The following is a 6,791-nucleotide window of genomic DNA, read 5'->3' as shown; positions in this document are numbered from 1 at the left end:
ATACAGAAGTATTGACAAAGGAGAGAATTGTAGAGAGAAGGAGAGAAGGAGACTCTCCTGCAATGTTAGCAAGATTGTGTGTGGTTTGCTGCAGCCCAGGAAGCCACTGAGTGAAAACCGGAGGAAGCCACTTGCTAGATTGGAAACTAGATAGGAAGCAATGATCTGCCCTAGAAGACAGTGGCCAGAAGCTGGGAGAGGTCATTTGTTTGGCACTCTCCCCTCTCTTCCCCACATAGTTTGTTTTGTTTAAGAAGATCCAGTATATCATTCTGTATCCTGGTATAACATAACTTTACAGATTTTGCAGTCTTTTGACATACCCATTTCTGTAAAGACGAAAAGGGGTAACAGTTTCACCACAAGAATCCAACTAGTTCAATGTCCTCCTACAATTTATTAAGAAAAAGAGGGAGAAAAAACAGAGGAATAAAAGATGCACATAGGGGTTTTTTTTCCTCTTTCACAGTGTGCTTACTGTACAAGATGTGGGAGAACTAAAGGCATTTTATGCCTAGAAACTTTTCATAGTATTCATTATTCTCAGAGTATTCTCTTTACTGTGGGTCACTTAAGCATATACCTATTTTATCTCCAGAACGAGACTATATTAAACTGATTTTTTTTAATCAGTAGATAACTATCCAAATTTTTGCTGTCCCTTAAAAAAATTAATCTTCAAACATCAATATATACAGACACGTGTGTAAGTTTATTTAGTTTGGGAAGAATAATTTTTTGCATCTTGTCCTCTTTGAAGATCAAAAATAAAGAAATAATAACAATTATTATTTCTCAGAGATTTGTTAATGATTATTAATTAAAATAAACATTTAATTTTCTGATAGAATTTTTTTAAGAGGCTTTTCTTTAGAAAAAGATACATTTGAATTAAAAAGAAAAATTGTTAAGAAAATGGAGCATTCACAGAACAAAAAAATGGTGGAAGAACAAAGAAAACTTTCTGTCAAATATTGATTTTTTTTATAGAGCTTTGATGGAAGATTTTCAGCCAGCCCTGCCGACAACTCACTGATGATGATTGCTCCCTGTATATTTTCAGAGGAAAGAAATTAAGAAGAAGGAGGATATCTTCTGCAATCAGATGAGTTTGCAGGGAGGCACAAAGAGTTTATATAGTTTTTTTCCTGAGAAACATGTTAAGTAGCAGTTATGTATTTCTATTTGTGCTTTAGATTTTTCAGTCTTTGCTCTACTCAAAAAGCAATATTCCTTACAAATTTTTAGACTCATTCAATTCACATTAACCGTAGCAAAGTCAGCTTTGAAAGATACTCTTGGCACAATTTCCTGTGAAAGAAAACAATGTTTATGAAGAACAGGTTGCAATATAGGATAAGAGGTAATGGGCTTAAATTGCAGCAAGAAGATTCAGTCCTGATATTAGGAAAACCTTTCTAATAGTAAAAAAAGTGAAGTTCTGAAATAGATTGCCTCTGGAAGTTGTAAATAAATTATCCTTCTTGGCTTTTAAGACTAGATTACACAAACATTTGTCATGAGTGAAGCTCCCATCTATGGTAGATTTGCTTTAAGGACAACAGTTAGAGCTAGGGAACAAGCCAACTGTTAAGCAGTACGAGAGATCAGGATATAGGTCCAATCTGTGGTTTAGTCAGCATAAATTTTGTGTCTCAGCCTTGAAAGTCTGCTGATAAAGCTCTCATAGAAAAAAAAATCACATATGTACTATGGGATATTGCTTTAAATGTTGCTTTGTCACTGTGTGACGTAAGAAGTAATAAGGGGTTGGTTTTGTGTGTGTGTGTGTGTGTTGCTAGAACATAGTGATTAAATTTCCACAGTTTATGATTAATCACATTTGGTACAGTTATAAATCAAGACTTGCAATTGGATGACTAAAGGTATCAGCAAGTGCATTCAGCAATGCAAAAGGGTTTATAAATTAAGAAACAAAAATTCATTCGATTTGCCTGTATTGCAGTAAAATGGATTCCAGAAAATACATGATGATTTGCTCTCACCCAAGGACAGAAAGATCTAGACAGAAAGAACAAGGACAGAAATACTTAAACTGATGACTGATAGAGTGATCATCTGGGCAATTATGCTCAAATTGCTTGCATGTTCTGTTAAAGAAGCCTTTGCTCTGGCAGACAACTGTAGTTTCTGTGCTGCACCAAAACTCCTGCTTAGGTCCACGGAGGAATACAATTCTTGATCTCACTGCCTGGCCTTCTTTCCATGAGTAACATAAGAGTAACCTTGAGGTATGTTCCATGCTCACTGTTTGTGACTGCATACCTTTTGAACAGAAGAAAAGGCTTTGGTTACTAAGGCACGGACAGAGCAGAATGACAGCCTCATGGAAATAATCTGCCTGTTCTCCCAGAAGGATGTTACCAGCTTTTATATTGCACCACATGTATGTGTCATCTCTAAACCATCAATTCATTTACTCTTCTCTCAAAAATGAATGTACTGTAACAGGAAATGTTTAAGGAGAATTTGAGGGGAAAATAAATCAATCTTATCTTCAGCCAACAAGCAATATTATACACTAACAGGGGGCAGACAGGACTTGTCCAACATTACTGCTTGCTAAAGAGGAAGGTATTGATTTGTGTTTGCCTTTTTATATTAACCGTAAAGAGTCTACAGCACTTTCACACATCATAGGATAAGGCTTAAGGGTGTCAAAAAGCAATATACAAACCTCAAAAGGTTTTTAGATTTGATTTGTGAAAGCTATGAGCATTTTGAATGCTTATTTAAAGTTTTTTCTGCATCATCCATCTTCCTTCAAACCAAAAGAAGTTTTCTTCTGTCATTGACCTTCTAATAATCTCTTCTTAACACATCAGTTTTCACTATCTAACCAGTCCCACTCACTCTTGCTGCTCTGTGATACCAGACTATGCTAAGAAGGATCTTACATATAACCTTTTTCTTTATACAACTAATTTTATGTTTGATGTCCTTGGGCATGCAAGTATTGGCCTCAGTTTGTCAAGCAAAACATAAAAATACCAAGAATTTTGACTACAAAAGGGTTGGTACAGCAGTGTGTTTTGATAGAAATTTATAGGATATCGTGAGATAGCGGGATTATTTACTATGTGATATATATGTCAACTGATTAAACATAAACCTAATAATCTCACTTATCATTAGAATTCAAATAAATATGACAATGTTAGCCTTCTGAAATGTGTTTGGCCAGGGCCATCAATTGTCTTGCTGAATAAAAAATCCTTGCATTATTCCTAGTGAACTCCCACATGCCCACAATATGAGCAAATTTTTAATGTATATCTCAAGTTTTGTATTTAGCTGAAAAGTATTCAGTTGCCACTGCATGCTGAATTACATGCTATGGTCATGGACTAAGAAAGCCATTAACCAGATTTACAAAATTCACCAATATACTTTAAATTGTACAAGGTGAAAGAAGATGTCTCCAAAGAAACTGCAGTTCAAAGATTAATAGGTGAAGGTAACATTTTGACTAATGAGTAAATACAAGAATGTAAGCTTTAGTAAGCAATTTGTGAACAGAAAGAAAGCAAACATTTGTTAATTAACAGCTTAGCTATGGGATATTCCTGCCTTTTTTGAGAAGCTAACAAGTTCTAGAGAAAAAAAGGAATTTTACAGTCTTTGTTCTTATTCACTTTTCAAAACCATTTGCAAAATCACTATATATTCTAGCAGAACTGAGCTTCAAAGCATCTCTAATACTAGGAACAAATGGAACAAAGAAATACAGAGGGTAGTGGGTCATAACATCAGCTATAGAATCAACTAGAAGGAGTTGTGTATGCATCTGAGAAACATTAAGTGGTAGAAATTAGTGTTTTATTCTTTGGCTTAATTCATGAAAAAAATTGTCGGTTTTATTTTCTTCATTTCCCTAGCAGCTGATAGACATTTGTGGCCATTTTAGATATCAGAGCAACCTGTCTAGCCTTCAGCTGACCAGGCTGCCTCAGTTTCCTAGAAATGCAGAAGGTTGACAAGCATGCCATGGGATTTAAGGGAAAGCCACTTCTGCAGCAGCTGGATGCTGGATGCCATACTGTAAGGCACCTAAAATGACATTGAAAACCTATGTTTAAGAACTGAATCCTACCCTAGGTGACTAATTTAGTGTGAGCTGAATTGTCCTCTAAGCTTGGGGCAAAATTCAATTGCCCCATGGCCTCCTAACATCATTTTAGGTATTGTGAAGTGTCCTACTTGGTCTCTAGTGGCCACTCCAGAAAGTTAATGGTTTTCTTTTAAGTCTTGTGTCACATTTGGTAGCCTATGCAGATGCCTGTCTCATAATATCACTCTGCCCTGTTTTATATGACTCTAATCACCTACATTAAGATAACTGAATTCTAACCTTGCTCTTCTGAGCTGGCAGCTAAGTCAGACAGATTCTTCCAGGTGTCCCAAGTGGCAGTAGATTCCTACATTTGGTCAACTGAATTAAACTTCTGTATATCTTCTTCTCATTCTTTCTTTTTACTATCAGGAAACTGCAGTATTGATCTCATGGGTTTCACAAGCTAATACTATAGTTAACTACATCTCTGACATAATAACTGAAAGTCAAGACTCAGTCTGTTTATAGATGGAGAACTAATATATGGGGGAGAGGGTGGGTTATGTACACCCATGTGAACAGAAACATAAAAGCAGCAAATTGAACTTGTTTGTCATGTATCCCATTAGCACATGATTTACTCCAGCAAATATTTACCCCATTGTCCATAAGGGGATGTTGTTATTGGTATCTATAGAAAGCCAGCACAAGTGAGTTGCACACAGACAGTATTTCAGGAAAGTTTTCCAGGCTCATGTTGGAATCACACTAGGAAAATTCAAAGTCAAGAAGACTACAGATACATAAGAATGAAATTTGAAAGTTTCAGGTAATGAAACTACTGTAATCCAATTCACATCATCTGATCTTTGCATCTGAAGCTTGGGCCTTACTGATGCATAAATGGTGTAACTCTCAGTGGAATGAGGCACAGGAGTCAGAATTTTAGACATGTTTTTTCCTAAGTGGGAAAACAGCTGAAAACAAATTATCCCTCATTATTATTTTAGCCTCTCACCCTGAGAACGCTTAGGCATATGCATACATTGTCTTTTATGTTGTCTCATAGAAGACATAGAGATTAGGCTAAAAAATGTATTTCTTTACTTGTTTATATGGTTTCAGGCTAGATATTCACCCTGTATAACATTTATTAAACATAAACTTTTGCAAACTGTAAGGTATATAGTGCACTCCACTGTATTCTCCAGGCTCAGAGGTTGTGTGTGCTTCACATCAAGAATGCTTGTCTTTGATTTGTCTGCATTTCTGAAAAGGTGACTGTCAAGAGACATTTCGATCTTGCAATTTTGATAAAGTGAACTGGTCTTATGTTTTACTGATACCTCACTTAAAAGCACTGGGGTAAGTCACAGTTCCTTCAGCCTGTGCTGGTATTGCTACAGCTGCTGCTGCTGGAACTTCTTTAGTGTTCCATTAATCTTATAAAAGGCAGGCTTGCTTTATAGTAACACACACACACAAAAAAAAAAAAGAATTAAAAAAAAATTAGAAAACCCTGACTGATTAATTGTGATGATGTAACATGACTATGTTATATGACTATAACAGGGGAAATCCATTTTATGTGATTAATGTTCATTTAAAATTGATGGGTTGGATGCCCTTGTGATATGTCTGTTGTAAACAACCCATCTTATAAGGTTGTGATGTTAGATTTTGAAGCACCTTATAAAAAAGGGAACTATTATTCTCCCCATTTTACAGATTTGTAGACTGCAGCAAAGATTGGTGCAGTGACATGCCTGGTATAGGGTCAGCTCTCTCAATATTACTGCTATAATCCATTTTGAAGCATTGGTAAATTTCTGTGTTGGAGTTGCCTGCAGCCATTATGCGTGAAAATTGTTCACTAATAGAGTTTTTACCAGCCTTAGACAGGCAAAGTGCTCCCTCTGCCAGTGTTCTGGACGCAATTTAGTAGGTAACTTTTCATGACTGTGACAGCCAGAGGTAAATCCTATGTGGGAGTTCTGCTTTCCTTACTTCCTGCAGCAGTACAAATACAAGTAATCAAAGGAAGGCTAGGAAGCATTAGCAATGGTTCAGAAAATGTCTCGCAGTGCCCCTCATTATTGGATGTGTCACTAGCAGGCCGTATACCCATTAAATTCCCATTGTAAAACTCAACTCTAAACATGTCAGAGGAAATCTGCCATACTAAATCTAAAATACAGAGTGTTCTAGCATGGTTGTTTGGTACATTGTCTGAATGCTAACTTGGTATTTTAATGCTATCCCATGCCATTATAGTGCCAGAACTGAATCCTAAGCATTGTATCCCCTAAAAAAATCATACATATTTATAGAGGTCAACTAAATCATACAATGATTAATATGTAGTATGTTCTCTTCTACTATAAGTTTAGGAATATAGAGTGACTGTAGTGCTTTTGTAGTAATTTAAAACTAAGAGAACTAGTAACATTTACTATGATGAGCAAAGATAAAACTTTGAATCCAAGTGCCTTTAAAGTAATGGAAACATTTGCCATTAGTTCAGGTATGGCTCTAGTTTCTTTTAAATTTGATTAAAAATTGTGAGGCTAACTGTCCTCCTGGACTTTTGGCCAAAAATGGATGTCCTGGTTTCGGCTGGGATAGAGTTAATTTCCTTCCTAGTAGCTGGTACAGTGCTGTGTTTTGGATTTAGGAGGAGAACAAAGTTGATAACACACTGATGTTTTCGTTGTTG

Source organism: Aptenodytes forsteri, unplaced genomic scaffold, assembly GCF_000699145.1.
Source record: "Aptenodytes forsteri isolate BGI_AS27 unplaced genomic scaffold, ASM69914v1 Scaffold172, whole genome shotgun sequence".
Classification (NCBI taxonomy): domain Eukaryota; kingdom Metazoa; phylum Chordata; class Aves; order Sphenisciformes; family Spheniscidae; genus Aptenodytes; species Aptenodytes forsteri.
This window is presented reverse-complemented; position numbering follows the sequence as displayed.